This window comes from Mycteria americana, chromosome 21 (assembly GCF_035582795.1).
Source record: "Mycteria americana isolate JAX WOST 10 ecotype Jacksonville Zoo and Gardens chromosome 21, USCA_MyAme_1.0, whole genome shotgun sequence".
In the NCBI taxonomy this organism is placed as follows: Eukaryota; Metazoa; Chordata; class Aves; order Ciconiiformes; family Ciconiidae; genus Mycteria; species Mycteria americana.
In genome coordinates this window covers 5,961,895-5,978,181 of record NC_134385.1, presented here as the reverse complement: position 1 = coordinate 5,978,181, position 16,287 = coordinate 5,961,895, and the positions used below count along the sequence as shown (strand labels likewise).

At 43.9% G+C, this 16,287-nt stretch overlaps 1 long non-coding RNA gene across 1 annotated transcript; it reads right to left on the bottom strand.

Moving 5' to 3' along the window:
- Window positions 1–592: 592 nt before the first annotated feature.
- On the bottom strand, window positions 593–15,584 carry LOC142419319 (uncharacterized). Its single transcript, XR_012778537.1, has 4 exons — window positions 15,486–15,584; window positions 14,969–15,103; window positions 13,424–13,561; window positions 593–849 (listed from the first exon to the last, which is right to left on the bottom strand). It is a non-coding gene; the product is annotated as an uncharacterized LOC142419319 (long non-coding RNA).
- Window positions 15,585–16,287: the final 703 nt, after the last annotated feature.

Below are 16,287 nucleotides of genomic sequence, written 5' to 3'. Positions count from 1 at the left end.
AGGACAGTACAAAGGTTTCAGAACCGGGACTTTGGGTAAAGGCAGGCAAGGAATGGAGCTGCTCCTGCTAATCTCCCCTTAGAAAGTCAGCCTTTGCCCTGCCCTGTATCTTCTGGAGTCATTTCCATAAATGCCAAGTAAAAAGCTCAACATGCACTTTTCAATGGGAAAATCTTTCCTTTCGTTGTTCTCTGGCTGTCGGCTGCAGCTGGACAGAGGGCAGCGCGTGGGCAGTTGCCCAAGGACCGAGAGGTTGGATGTTGAAGCGGGAGCTAGTCCCCTTCAGCATCCTTTTTGATAGAGAGAAGTGTAACGGATCCCATCAAATATTTCCTGCCAGTACGGTGCACTGTTTGGCTCTATTCCCACTACCCAGGAGGAGAACTTAATACCCTGTAGCATCGCTCATCATGAAAAGGGCCAAGGTGTACGGAAAACAATGTTGGGGAAGCCAGTGGAGTCAGTGGTTATGAGCAGAAGAGGACATTCCTGACTTCTGCCATGGAGAAGCACTGATTTGTCATTCTGGGACTGTTCGTGGGAAAGGAGCCATGTCAACACATCTCCATATTGATAGAAAAATTTTAACATTTTCAAGTTGTCATACGCAGTTACCAAAACAGAAAGCATTAATCCTTTTGTTCCAAAGGACTTTTTATTTTGCCATTGTGTTCTTTTGCATACTTTTGCCATCTGAGCAGCTTTCATTTTCTTGTTAGCCTGTGTAGGAGCTCATTCATAAATCAGGTCGGATACATCTTCCCCTTCTTGGTCAGAAGCAACCCAGAAGTTAGTGCCTGTGTGGATGCCTGCCAGACCCGGTCAGAGGGACCACAGCAGCCAGTGCTCCTGGGGAGGGAAAACAGGGACCATAATTCCCCAAGCCCTGCTGATAAAACCACATGCAGAACCAACATTTGCAGCAAGGTAAAACACAGCCTGAATAACCGAGTCTGTGGTTTCCAGTCCTTCAATGGTGGGAACCTGCAGCAAAATCATTTCCACTCCTGTCTTCCAGGATGGAAACATCATCAGTGCAGGGACAGTCTGTGGGGATCTCTCGCTGTTTCATTTTGCAAAATTTTTTACAAACATTTGATTCATTGGCAGTTTAGGAAGGTGCATGTTCCGTAAGCTTCGCTTTGTGATTTGAGCAAGAACGAGCCCAGAATCTCAAGCAGAGGCCAATGAGTCTCACCTGTGTTCACATCAGCCCTACAAATCAGCTCAGACACTCAAAGAAGCTCATGAACCTTTGGGAGACTTTAAACGAACCTGGGCTGAATCTCCAGCCTAGATGCACCGTTCTCATAGGAAATAATTCACAACATGCGGCTCAGAGGGCAAGATAATGATTTCTAAAGTGAAAATAATATAAAGCATAGATATTATATGGGATAAACACATTTTTAATGCAGTTATGCTGAAGACTTTGCTGTTGTAATCTTGGAATGTAAATTTGCCTGCTCTGACCGCTCTGACTTTGCCCACATTTTTCGCTCTCTCAAACATCACAAGTACCGAAAGCCTACAGTTCTCATCAAAATTAACAGTAACCCCAAGTGCTTTAAAACCTCTGCAAAATCCAGCCCATGCTATATATTCTGTACTGTATCTCTTTAAGATGCAATATTGCACATTTTCCAGATGAAAAGTGATCCACTGCTGTACAGGGTAATTTCACAGCTAAATTGCTCTGTGGTCATAAGGAATAACAGTTCAGCTGCGAGCCAGTGCGTCGGGCAGGGGATGAGCATATGGCAGAGAGGGCTCTTTGAGTGGAAGGATATTGTGCATGGGGAATCTAGCAAGCAAATGAGATGATCCTGTTGAATCTGTAATTGAGATAATTACTTGGAATATGGATGTTGAGTTTGTGGAGGAGGAGCTTCTGTGTGTGTGCTGGTGTGTCTATTCATGTATTTGTGTGGATACATGAATATTTGAGCTGATTCACTGGTTGCAGTTTGGGACCAGTTGATCTCAGTGATGATGCTTTTCAGGAGGCCAGGCTTTTATTCCTAAAAATGTTAGTCTTTGTATGTAATGCTGGAGAAAGAGCAACTATTAAGGTGGACTTCAGCAGGGAGCAAGGCTAGGTGCCCACATCACCATCACCCAGTGGGAACAAGGCTTGTGACCTGCGCCGGCTCCTTTGCAAATTCCTGGGATAACAGAGATGCAAGCGAGAATCACAGTCTAAAATACTTCCTCCTAGATGTGCTCTGGCCATGAAGATGAAAACTTTTTCTGAAGTCTTTGGAAATTCAGAGGAATTTGGGTTCTACTTTGTGGCCATGCTTTCATGTGCTTGTGCACATCTTACAGCCTGGGTGGTAGAAGCAAAATCTGGCTGTGGTCCAGAGAGGCCAAAAGTCACAGCACCATGTTGTGCCACGCTGCGCCCGAGCTGGCTGACCAAGCCGTTCAGCGGGTGGGCTCAGTGCCTGAGCAGCATGAGACCGTGTTAGCAGGCAGTCAACTTCGTAGGTACATGCCCTCTTCATGTGCTGGGACCCAACGTGAGCTCCTTCATGGCAGTTTGCCAGAGGAAGGAGAGCAGGAACCGATCAGTCACGAACACTTCTTCACCGTCTGCGTCTGCCGTTCTGGTGCAGTTCTGAACTAAAAGTGCTTCACGTGGGCTTCTTCGACTTTACTTCCCAGGGGGTCCCAGAAATTCAAACCTTGGCCCAGAACGTGCAGGCACAGCAGTGGAAAGGTTAGAGCTTGATGGCTTTGCACAACAGCAATGAGCACTGGTCCGATGTCTGGACCAGCCTTATGCTGATAGCAATTTACTTCCCCCCTTGTCTTCTGGGTATAAACAAGCAAAAATGATACTTGGACAGGGCAGCAGCCCCAGAAGTGAGGTTTTTCTTTTTGTTGGCCTTGCAGAGAATGACCAGGCAGAGAAATAAAGAGAGATAAATCTACTCACGCACACAAATATTGTGATGAAAATGAAGACAGTTCTGTTGTGTGAATGTTTCGAGGAGCACAGAGCACTGGGAACATGTTCCAAATGTCAAATGGATTATACTCCAGCGCCCTTACTGTTTCATATAATTCTCATCTAATGTCACCCCTGGCAACAATAATACAAGTCTCAATATTCGCTTTGATGTAGCCTCACTGAATATTTTTAAGCAATGAGGAAATTGCCAGGGGGAGTAAGAGAAGGAGGGGCAGGCAGGGCGGGGGTTGCTGTTGCACCCAACACAAGGGTGACAAAACAGATCCCCGAATTAAATCCATCAGAAAGATTGAGTTTGCAATTTCAGGGTCCCTGACGCCTGTGCTGCTGGAGCCTGGACAGGCTCGCGTTTGAGTTTTAATCATGAGGTTTGTCTCCATTGGAATACAATTAGGGAGCCCTGAGCTTGAAGCAAACAGATTGGAGGAGCACAGTGAAAGCAAATGCAGTAACATGAAGGGGGACAAATCATCTTAATTTTGCCAGGCTGAACAGAGCTGTCACATTACAAGGTCAGGCCAAAGCGAGCTGATTTTGTGGGAAGGAAGGATAAAATGACTAGAAAGGTGGAAAGTGCAAAGAGGCAGCACGGGCTTGTCCTCCGTTATTTTATTACTCTTTTGACCCCAAAGGTTTTCATAAAGTTGATTAACAGATATAGCAGCCAACCCCCGAGGCCCTAATACAACCGTTACTCCATCCTCCTTCCAGGCACACTCCGGCTGCCGCCTGCAAGGGCGTTTGCACGGTAACTCTGCAGCACCATCGCTGAGAGCTGATCCGCGTCCCCCCTGCGCCCCGCAGAGCAAGGGTGGCACGGTGCACGGAGGGAGCCGGGGAGAGCACAGCTCACCTCCTCGGCCGAGCACCGGGGATCTGCTGAGCAGCATCTCCCCGTGCCTGCCTCACGGCAGTGACAGCTCTCCTGCGTCTGCCTCCCTCCACCCCAGCCTGGATCCACGGAAAGGTTTCCCACGTTAGCTCAATGCCTCCTCTCCCATGCCCGCACCACTGCACTGGAAGAAGAGGAAGAGCCCGTCCTATATCCACCTCCTAGAAGCTGTATTTCTGTGTGAGGCTTCTCTTTGCACACAGTATGGGAGAGGGGACAATATTCTGCTTAAATGCTTTGAGAGGCTGCTGACAAACACGGCAAAACTTGGGTTTAGGTCTACTAGGAGTTACAAATAAAGCTTTTCTCCTCCTGCAGGACCTCATCTGGGAGGCACGTGGGTGTCCAGGCACTACAGATGGGACCAGGACAGTTGTACCCTTTTCTATCCAAAATTTCACTGGCCAGGGAGCCACTCAGCACAGGGTCAGCAAGTCCTCTCAAGGGGCTAGACCTACATTTCAAGAAAGAGTAAATGGGAATTAGGAGCATTCAAGCTTTACTCAGTGCAGGCTCTACTCTTCAGAGCATGAACAAAATCTCATTAAAGTCAGTCACAAAGTTTATGTCCTGTTGACCTGAAAGGAGGTTGGCTCAGACAAAATCTTTGTACAGGAAGAATGGAAAACATTTCAAAGCTATTAAATCAGCGCGAGATGCTTTGCCTTTCACTGTATTCTCTGAGGAATCTCCTAGAGTAGATGCTGCAGTCTGCTTCAGATTGGTGCTGTCATGCCGGATGCCCGCACCTGGGAATGGACAATTTTGGGTCCATAGTATTTATAATCTCAGTGTGTGGCCTCTCTTCTGTGTCCTGCCGTCTAAACTGATTGCACGGTGTTTGTCTTATTCCAAGAGCCATCATATGTGACATGGGCATAATGTTTCACTTCTTATTTCTCCCTTAAATTATAGGAGTTTCACGGAGCTCTGTGATTTGTGTGGTTGGTATTACAGGCATCAATCACAGCTTGCCTTTTTCCCTCCCATCTCTAATGCCACAAGGTTTCTTTCCTTCACTGCTCTCCATCCTACACAGACCTAGTGTGGATTGAAGAGGCTGTCGCTTGTGGAGGAACTGGAAGGACAGAGCAACATAAAATTGTTAGAGGTCTGGCGTCAAATGGGTGTGCAAAAGAGCAAAATATTTTCAGCATGTATGGTTATAATCTGAATATCATCTTACGATTATCTTCTCATGTTTCACTAGAGCGGCCACAGGACAGAGATTCAGGAGATGGGGTCAGCATGTGACGGGCTCCTGCCCTTGTGTGAACTCCAGCACGTTGTACCCCCACTCATGCCGTTACTCACCCCATCCCCTTTATTCCCTCTCTTTGGTTACAAGTGAACCAAGTTTCTCCCTGATCATAAATGATTGGAGGTATATGCTTTGTGTAGGATCTCTCTGCAGTAAAAGGAGATGCAGGCAGGACCTGCACAACTATTTCAGGTTTGGATACCACATTACTAACATGTAGTGAGATAAATCCCGCCCGATGTTTCCTCCTCAGCTGGTGAAAACAGAAGGATGCCCTACAGATGCCAACTGGGGTCCTCAAGTAGTCTGATGCTGTCTGAAGATACCCATCTCTTGCTATTGACTACAGAGGCCAACAGGACTGATTTGCTTCTTAATTTAGATGGTTCGGTTAAGTGCCAAAGTTGCACCCTGAAGGGTGGGTGTATGCTGCAGGCTGTGTGGGTCATACCCTGCAAAAGGGCCTTTGGCTGGAGTTGGGATCCCCAAACAGTACCACAACACTGATTTTCATCATCATAAACATGTACCAGATCAGACTAATGGAGAATTAGGGTATAAGAAATCTGGTATTTTCTTTAGAGGGCAGTTTCTCCCTTATTCTCACTGCTGAAATACAGCTGCTAGATTTGGCCCCAAATCTTGAGCGCACGATAGCCGATCAGATAGATAAGTGTTGGAATCTCTCTTGGAAAATTGTCCCCTTTCTGTGAGCGGCACAAGATGACTTAGCTTAGAGTAATCCAGTGCCAGTACGCAAAGTGATGTCCTCTCTGTGCCCTTGGTACCCCTGAAACGCAATAGCGGCCAGCCACCTGCAACTTGTTTTGATACTGCTGATATTTCTTATTCTCTTTGCCGCTGCCTGAGGGTATGCACCAATCTCTTAATACGTATATAAATATTATCCTTGTTAATCCCTCAGAGAAAAATAGTATCAACAAAACTTATTACCATTTCCTGTGTGGCTGACTGAGTAATGTGAACCAGATGATGTTTATGTTTAAAAAATGAAAATGCCAATAAAAAAGTAATTTTAAAAAATTCACCTCTTGGTATTTTCCTGTTGCAAATGGAGAAATAACAGAGACATGCTACATCTGCATGTTAAACTTCAGCAAAGACAAATGGTCTTTATTACAGCAGTCACAGAAGTTACAACCATGATGGTCCCATTTCAAAGTGGCACTACTAATCTTAAGTGCATACCTAAATTTTAAGTTTTTCTGTGGGATGAGCTTAATAAATCAAGAGCTTGCAGACACTTCTGGTGGGAGCACAGGTCAGAGCTACCAGGTCTCAGTTGTGCCCTTCACAATGCTGAGCTGGAGAGAAAGGTCTATTGCTGGGAAAAGCTGGTATAACTCTTTTGTGTTTGGTAAGACAACACTTATTTACATAGATTTACATAGTTCTGGAACTCATTCATCCATACCAACAGCACAAGATTAAAATAAGGGGGAAAAAGGCCACTAAAATCACACTTAAAGCCCTCCAAACAGGACAAAAGGCAGCACTGTAGCTGTAGGAATGACCCTCTGCATGTTGCACATTGGGCACTGAGGGAACCCACGGCAAACACCATCGCTGGTAATTCTCGTCCCCTGTAAAGAGACAAATTTATCTGATGCTTATTGGAGAATATATATCTGACCAGATGTTAAGCTCAGAAAACTCGTTCCAATTTCCTCCTTTCATACCTCCATTGCTTCCCAAAGTTTTCGTCTTTCAGGCTATAATTATTACTGATTGATCCCTTTCATTAGATGATTTCTTGTTTTTTTGTTTGTTTTGTGTCTTTGAATATTGTAAGCAAAATCCTTTTTGCCATTTTTGGTCACAATTATAAAAGAAAGAATCATCAAGTCCTACAAACTGAATGGCCAAATTATAAATCAAGGGTGCCCGTCATCTTCCAGAAATGAGAAAAATCAGGCCACTTTTCTAACATGATGAAAATAGAGCTCTCCATTGCCAATGTCTTGTGTTGCATCTATCAGACCTCAGCCTCATGTGTAATTGTGAACTGGCTGTCGTCCAATTACGATTCTGTTGCAATTCTCCCAATAGCTGAAGTTCTTCTTCGAGCTCCACTCTAGCCATTTGTGGGATCAGATGGGACTCTCAGCTCGCTTTAAAAAAACCAATCAGTCATCTTGTCTTTATGGCTTTGAAAAGACTGAAGTTTAAAACACTGCTTCATAAAGAGAGATAGACAGCAAGATGCTGGTATGAATTTCTCTTTCTCCAGTATATCTATTTATGCCTGTCCACCTAGCTAGCTGATTGTCTGTCTGTCTTTCTAAAAATAACAGATGTGTTTAAAAAGTAGTGTCGGAAGGGTGATAGTCATTCAGCAGAAGGCCTTGCGTCCCGTAAATCTTATTCAAGCCTTTATGTGGGGACCAGAAATGGTTTTGGTTTAGTGCTGGCTCTGTTGAGAAGGGTGATTTTCTCCCAGTAAAAGCCCTATGGCAACTGAAGGGCTCAGCCAAGTGAACTTAGAATACAGGAGGATTGGTACCATCCTATTAGGACTAAACATCTCCAGATCCGGCTCTTTCTATATGAGACTGGGCTGTGGACTGTGCTCACACACCTCCACCCAGCTCTTGAAGAAAGACAGGGGTGGGGCAAAAAGCTAGAAAGGCTGATGCACATCCGTGGTCTTCCTCCCCTTGCCTCACCCTCCCCAGGCAGCTCCACCACCCAAGGCAATAGCAGCAGGGTTAGAAAAGTTTCCTTCAGTCACTGAAATAACAAAAACTTCTCTGGCAGGCACACATCTCCGGCGTGCCATGAATGAAACAATTAAAAATGATAAAAGGTCTATCTTGGTTCTGAACACTCCGGTTGAGTGAAGAGATAAGCCCCCCTTTCATTCAAAGTCATTAACGGCTCAGCAATTTCAATGCCGTTTCCCATCGAAATGTATGAATTTTTAATCCTTTAATTGCATGTTATCCTAAACACCACGTGTGCTTTCTTCTTATTTACCCGCTTGCTTTTGTTGTTACAGGTAAATGCTTTTTTGAACTCGCTTTTATGAGGGAAAAAATGCATTGTTATCTCTCGCTCTGCAGGAAGACAATGGGGGCTGCCGGCCTCTGCCGGTGAATGGCAGAGGAGCGGTGTCTCAAGTGACTTCTCTATTCGGAAGCCGCCTTTGCGTGAGACGGGCTGCGATCCCGGGATCGGCATGGAGGCCGGTGAGAAAAGCAGGGTTTTTTCTTCCCAGTCTCTGAAATAGCTTTCGTGATAACAGAAAAATTAATTACTAGGGAGATTACTGAAAGAAATATTCTGCCGATACGATAACTGTGTTCATTGGAGACATCTGTTTGGTTTTATTTCCGAAGAAACTCCTGTGTTTTGCTCTTGGAGCTGTGAATGGCTGGTAATACAGCTATTGTTGCAATAAATATGCATTCATTTCTGACCTCAGGAACATTTATGGAGCTTTGTCTACCCGGAGTTGAATTTTTAGGAGACTGAACACAACGGTTCATGCCAAGACTGAGATCAAATTTTTTCAAAGACTGGGGAGATTTGAGCCAGGCATTAAGTCTAGATCGCAGACTTCATAATTATAATAGGACTCATTTAACGGAAATAATCAGCAGAACAAACCATTCCTAAAACATCTGACATTTGCTGGGAGGAAAAATGAGCTGATTTTTCTTGTCATGAAGGATCTATCAGTGGCCCATGGTGACACACATCATGTTTATTTTTGAAGTGTCTTCAGTAACTTTCCTGTTGTGGATATATTTGTTTCTTGCTCACGGACTAAGAGTAAATAGTCTGTGAAATTCCAGCCGAGGCACAGATTTTGTCTGAGATGCCATTGCTCTGCCTTTTGCCTTTTTACCTGCACTTCTACAAATTTGGTATAAAAAGCTGTTAAATGAGAACCCTGATGGTCTGCACTCACCTTGCACTTTACCGCAAATTGATGACATAAATTTCAGACCAATGAATAATGTGGGCAATGGAGTTGAAGGCCAGGAGATATCACAGGAATTATTTAGATGATTTTCTCCATAGCTCAGGTCACACATGGAGTGATTCCTAAGCTGGAGGACATTAGTCTTCCCATTATGCAAGGCGTACTGGTTCAAAAGGTCAACTGTTAAGCAAAATTCACTTATCGCTCTTGTGTCCTGTGCAAGGAGGGAGGATATATTTGGATCTTGCAAGAATACTTCTGTGAACTGAGTGCATGTGTCATGAATCTGAGAATTTTCCTCCATACGTGAGCCTATTCCTTTCTCTGAGCCAGACTTCTGAGGTTTTTAGAAGAATCTGAAATGTCCATGGAAGATAGAGGGCTGAGGGGATGGTGGTTGTTGATTTTCTTGCAAAATAGGAATGCATACTGCTGCTCTCCCCACACATTTTTGTTGGAATTGTGATGGATATTGCCAATACGAGTGTCGCAATACCCTCAGGGTTGTCACCTTTTTCTTTGCTTTGACCTGACTGGCACTGAAAAGTACCAAAAAGCTCAGAACTGTGCATTCTGGTCAAATTCTGCAGAATCAGCTAATCTACTGAGAATTCGGATAAGGGTCGAAGTAGAGTCTCGCACTGATCTGAAAGCAAACATGACTATGAGGGCAGTTAGGCTTCTGGCTAAATACTGTAATTGCTGAAATCAGCATCAAACCACCTGTTACTGTGTTCTGTGTCAGGATTTGCCATGACTAAGGTCTGAATTCACTAACATTTACAGTTTTTCATTGCTTTTTTGGCCAGGAACAAGGATTAGTAGCTGCAGCTAAAGGCTATGCTTGTTTTTTTCCCAGCCTTAGTTGATCATGCATAAAAAGGCACAACATATAAAACTTCTGCAAGGCTCTGCCCAACCTTTTGAAGACAGTTTTATTTTGAACTGGATCATTTGCCTTCTCTTACTGTAGCATCCTTCCATGCAGTATCTGGAGAGGAGTTGTGGCAACATATGTGCCCTGGGTGTGGAGCTTGTGCAGATCCCCATGAGCTACATCACATGGACCAAAGCCCTCCAGAACAGGAGGGGCCTGGATCTAAGGGATCCAGGAAAGCAAAAGAAAAAGAAATGTCTTGCGTGATTTCATAGTTTAATGTCTCAAATACAACAGCAAAGGGCAAGCAGAAACATCCAATGGTTATTGCCAGTTCTGGACCTACCAGGTGCATTTTGCAGCCCTGCCTTTAATTCAGTCTGATACATGCAGACCCAGTAATACAGGGCCAAGGCAAATCAGGTCCTGAGATCTCCTTGCTAATATCGATGGTAGTTTGCAAACCTCTTACAGATTCAAAATGTTAAATGCAATAAAGAAAATGTTTCCTTAAGCAAGCTATTCACAAGTCAAGACCAGATGTATGCTTCACACTGGCTAATATCCAGCATGACATGGCTGAGCAGGTATACGGATATTAATGTCTTTGTATTAGGATGCACAGTAAATATGATTCCAGCAATATCACAGGGACCAATTGGCTATTAAGCTAGAGGCTAAATTTGTTTTTTTTATGTTGCAATAAATCTTACTTTTCTACAAAGCCTAGGCAAATATTAAATCAAATCCCTTTCTTCTCTCCCCCCTCTTTAGTTATTGATTGGGGGTATTATATATCAACTACCCACAAGGAGAGCATGCCATAACTTTGATTGATTGCCCGTATATTTCTGGCACTAATTCTGTGACAAGTGCATGCTTTGCTGCCCACTCTTGTCTGTGCTTTATGTCAGTGGCCTTCTCCCCTGGCCGATTCATAGATTAAAAGATGGGAACAGCATGATGTATGAGGTCTTTCTAGATGACCTTCTGCCCAGGGAGCTGGGTACCCTACTGCATAGGACAGGCAAATAATCACCCCTCTCCCAAAATAACGTTCCTCTATGCAAAAAAAAATTGCTCATGAAAACAGAAGGAAGGAAAGGAGGTAGAGGGTAGAGCAAGACAGAGAGAGAGAGAGAGAGACAGAAATAAATATAAACAAGAAAAGCTCCTAGCTCAGAATAGAAAAGGTGGAAGTCTCCAAACAAGATACGGTGAGTCCATCTCTAGGGTCAAAGAAGTCTCTGTGCAAATGCAGGTTGCAGCAAAATGCTTGTTACCATAACGCACTGAGAATATCAGTGGTTTGGGATCAGTACCACCTACTAATTTATGCGGCTCTTTTCCTGTTGCCCATCCCTACAACCCACACAAGTTAATGTCCAGGATCTCATTGCACTTTGGTTCCGAATCCTTGCTACCCCATTTCTGCTGCTGGGAGGACCCAAAAATCTCGCTGCAAGTGTGTTTCAGGTCTTTGTTGAGGTCAGGGAGACTGGTGGAGAAAATAACTTCTCTCACATGTTTTTTTTGCCATATTAAATAACAGAAGGAAATGCTATTATGAATATAACATAATTCAGACTCATCCCTTAGCAGATTTCACTTTGGAGGGATAAATATATCCCCGTCGGATTTCAAGAGCTGTCCACTGCTGGCTCCTAATGAATCAAACCAGCTCTGGATAACAATAATTTCTACAAATCTGCTTATCTGGGCTAAATGTTTATCCCTTTAGCTGCAAACCTCTTGATCCAAAATCATTGTTATAAAACATAAGCAGGGAGTGTCTGCAACAAGCACATAATTGAAAGGCACTTACTAGCTCAGTTGTTAAAATGTTCAGCAGAAAACCAGGAACAGGAATTGAAGTGCCTGTTACCTACAGATTCTCCTGTTGGATTCATTTCTACAAAATAGCACATGGGAGGCTTTAAAATCACTTCTTATAAAAAAAACCTGAAGGTGCTGGATGAAAGCCATTTGGTGAGTGTGGGACACAAGCAATTTGTGCAGTGTGGTAATACGCCTGCTGGTGAGATGAACATATACTTTGAATTCAGACCCAAGAATAAATCATCAGAGACAGGAAGAACATGGGAGGAAACAGATACTCTAAAATAAAAGCTGTAGAAACATTACAGTGAAGCAAAAATACTTGGGCTAGATCGCTGTCTGATCTAAGGGCAATGAAGAAAAATGCTGACTATGGTCTGGAATTAATCTGTTGGGGGTGGCTTAAAACCTCTTGCTTAAATTGCAATGTATGGAGTAAAAGGATTGATCAGACTGATATAATGTGATCAGACTCACATTATGGTATTTGGCACACAAAATCATAGACATCTACTTCCAAGTAAATGCAGTGAAGGAAAATAAAAGGGGGCACTCAAAGTGGTAGCTGTTAGCTGGCTATATGTGAAAACCATTGTGGCAATACTAGAAGATTGTCATAGATTGTTTTTGCAAAATGTCTGTGTTGTCTGTTAATTTAAAGAAGCTGAGAAACAATGCGCTATGTGAGCTCCTAAGAGTCTCCTGCAGATCCTCAGTGTGATACCTCTTTTTGTAATCCTAGACAAAAATAGTGCAATTTTCATTGAGGCCCACCAGAGACGGATGGTGTCTGGAGGAACCAGCTTAGTGCATCAGTAGGGAGAGCTTCAAGGGTTCTCCAAGTGGGATGGGGATTCCAAAGTCACCCATCAGGCCTGGGACCTAACAGCTGAAGAAAAGCATTTCACTGAAAAAGGGGGCTCTTGGAGTGCTCAGAAACGCCCTGGGCCAGCGCTGCTGCCCTTGTGTGACTGCAGGAGGGACCACTTGGCTGTTCCAAGCCTGCTGGTCACTGAGGACCTGATGGGAGGTGACGTGGCAGATGGCCCATTATTTACCATTATTTCAAGTAGACTGAACCTATGTTATTTACAGCTCCAAAAACTAAGAGTAAAACCTTGGCTTTCATTCATGTGTGGCACTTGGCAATTTGTTTATATTCAATATTGCTTCAGTAGCATTCATATACACAAATTAAGGGAGGAGAAAGCAACAAATGCAGCTTAAGACTAATTCCCCTCTACCCACTGAATCACTGAGGGCCTTTAAGAGTGTTCAAAGCCAAATTACACTTCAGTGCACAGGATTTAATTTGCATCTGCCAACTTCAGAAGGGGGATTTAGTCGGATAGGGTATTTGCATTCCATAAAAGGAGTTGATCTCTAATTAAACTAATATCATGTTTGAGTTTCCACAGTGATAACTGGGAAGACAAAACACGCAGGTCTCGGCAAGAGGAAGGAGCAGGCTCGGTGCACAGGAGGAGAACGGCTCTCCTTTTAAAATGCCAAATACAAACGAGCGTATTTCAGTGTGTTAAGAGGCGTTGCCTGTTGTATAGAGAGAAACACTTACCTTGTACTTACAGCCCCGTACAAGGTCTCTGCACCATTTATGTAGCACTTACACTCAGAAAATGCACCCAGCTTGCTCTGTTCTGAGCGCGTTGTGCCAGGCGTTAGAAGCTGCAGCACGGTGTGGGCACACTCAGCTCCCATAGCAGCACCTCACGGAGCCGAGTGCCTTGAAGGATCAGGACTCTTTCCTGGAAAAAATAATAAAAAAAAAAATCTCCTCTTCTGTTCTACATGCTCTAGCCTTTCTTCGTATGTGAAGTAAAAACAACTTTCTATTTTTACTCTTCAACCTTGATTAGGACACAGCTTGGTATATGTCCACAATTTTAGTCACGTCAGTTGAGCCAGAGTGATGTGATGACTTGCAATTAAGTCAAATAAGTTGGAAAGTGCCCATGTTTCTCTGCATACCAGCATTCCCAGGCCCACCCACGGGATGATGCTGAGTAGTCCTGACAGCCAGATTCCATTGAGCAAGTACAGAAAAAAATATATCGAACAGCTAAGCAAAGATCCATTTAAAAATTTTCTTTGGTTATGCTGAATCTTTTTTTTTTGTTGTTCTAATTCCTGCTCAATGGAAAGACGAAATTCTTTCAGGACAGCTGAGGCCACAGGAGACAGAAGTATTTCTTACCTACCATCAAACATTCAGGAAAATCAGTAAACTGTGGCAATTATTTTCACAGATCAATAGATTTTAAGGCCAGATAGGAACACAATTACAACCATCAAGTCTGATTTCCTGCCGTACAATGTCGCAGAGCAATTCCTTTTCTGAGCCCAACAACACGGGTTTGAACCAGGATGTATCTTTTAGCAAGACATCCCATCTTGACTTAAAGACACCAGGTGACAGAGAACGAACATCATCCCTCAGTGAGCCCTGTAATGATAAATTACCCACCTTGTTAAAACATGGCTATTTATTTCCTACTTTAATTCTTCTAATATTCATCTTTGAGCTACTGAAAGCAGTCTGCTGGGTTAGTGAGCTCCTAGCATCAGATATGCATCTGCTGGAGGCCATTCGCCTCCTACAGCTTCTTTCAGACGGTGATCAAATCACAGCTTACTCTTAGTAGCAATGTGCAAGTCCCTTCTGAAGTCATGACTTCCTTGAGGACCACATGTCGCGTACCCATGGAGCGAGTGTCTGTTGACGTGATATAGAGGTGCTGGGGCAGCATCTGAAGTCTTGGATCAGACAGTGAGTGTCCGTCTGTCCAGGCAGCAAGGAAGGGATGAGATATACTGTGATTTTTCTGTGCCAGCCCAGAGTGCTAGCTACCCTCCCACCTCTGGTTTTCCCCCAAACCACAGCCAACAGCAAGATTAGTAGAGCAGCCCCAGCAGGCAAAGAGGGAAATCCCAGTCTAATTAAAAGCAAGGAGTTTTGTTTTTATCTCTGATGGGACTGACATTTCATTTGGGAACTTTAGAGATGAGAATATTCATAGTCTTGTTATACGTGCTATACACAAAACCTCCAGTTTCTGATGAAAAGCCCAGCTCCAGATCCCTTTTACATAGTTAATTTTAATATCATTTTTTATTTATTTCACAGTGGAGTGCATCTGGCTTACAATACTTACCCAAGTAAATATCCCATTTCACCTCTCTCCCAGGAAACAGATGTACATAGATCAAACCAAGAAAGACGACTGTTTATTTTTTTCCCTTGTGACTCAATCCTGTGCATATGCCACAGTGTGTGGCATTTTCCACTCCTCAAAGAAAGCAAAATCACACATGACATTAAAGCTTGGTTTTCTAGAAGTTAGTGTTTTTAAGATGAAAGCACCCAAGCAAAATATCCTTTGGACAGAAATAAAACAGGTAACTTTTCAAGCTAATGAGATATTTGTGGTCAAGTTCTGATCTCCATTACAGTGATACGCATCTGGGCTAATTCCCTATGGAAGATAAAAGTCCCTGCTATGTCTGGTAGGTAAAACAAATTATCTGATGATATAAGCCAGTTTTTAAAAACTCTCTTAGTAATCAAAGCCCCCCAAACTCTTGGGATTTGTGTTTCCTGAGCTTCTTAAAATAGCAGTAGGGTGGCGTGTCCCTGGAGCTTAGAGGTCCCCCCTCCCCAGGTGCTCTCACCTTCCATGGGGCCTCTTGGGAGAGGAGTTCCTCGGTCCCAGCTCACAGCCTGTGCATCCACAGCCATCCCTGTGGACGGAGGGTTTCCCCTTCAAATCTGCTCTATGGGGAAAAAAAAAAGAGCAGGACAAGCAGAGCCGTTTCAGTTTCTTGAAGAAGACAGACAGACCCCGCTGCCCCAGGAGCTAAAGGCAAAGCCTCCCCTGACTCCCACGCCTTGGGCTTGCAACTTAGACCCACACCACAGACCAAACGACAAGTGTCGCCCGGCACAGAGGCACAAGGAGCACAAATGCCTTCTGTTGCTTTATATTCCCCAAAACAGTGTATGGGAGCCAGCAAAAGGGGTGGAGAAAACCATATTGTTATGGGCAGCCAGCCTCGTAAACGGCAGTTTCTTGCTAAATAAATAAATAAAAGGGAATTTTAATTGTGGCTCAGCAAACCTTCAAAACTATCCAAATATGCAAACTTCCTCATGAGGAAGGGGAAAAAAAAAGAAAGAAGAAAACCAAGGCAACTCGTCAACATGCTTTGCATGCTAAGGCTCCTGTTGTTCCAGCAGGCTGCAGGCTGCTGTAGGAGATTATAAAGCCAGCTTGATTTCACAGCAGGATGCGGGCGGACATGGAGGGGGAAAAAAACTACCTGTGCAATTCCAATTAACATAAATTAGCAGGGTCTGCACTCCAGAAATAAACAAACAAACACAGCGTTGGTGGGAACAAAGGGCAGCACAGGGCAAGATTGCTTCTTGTTCACCGTTGAAACCGGGAGGGTGCAAATGCTGGTGGTGTCTGTC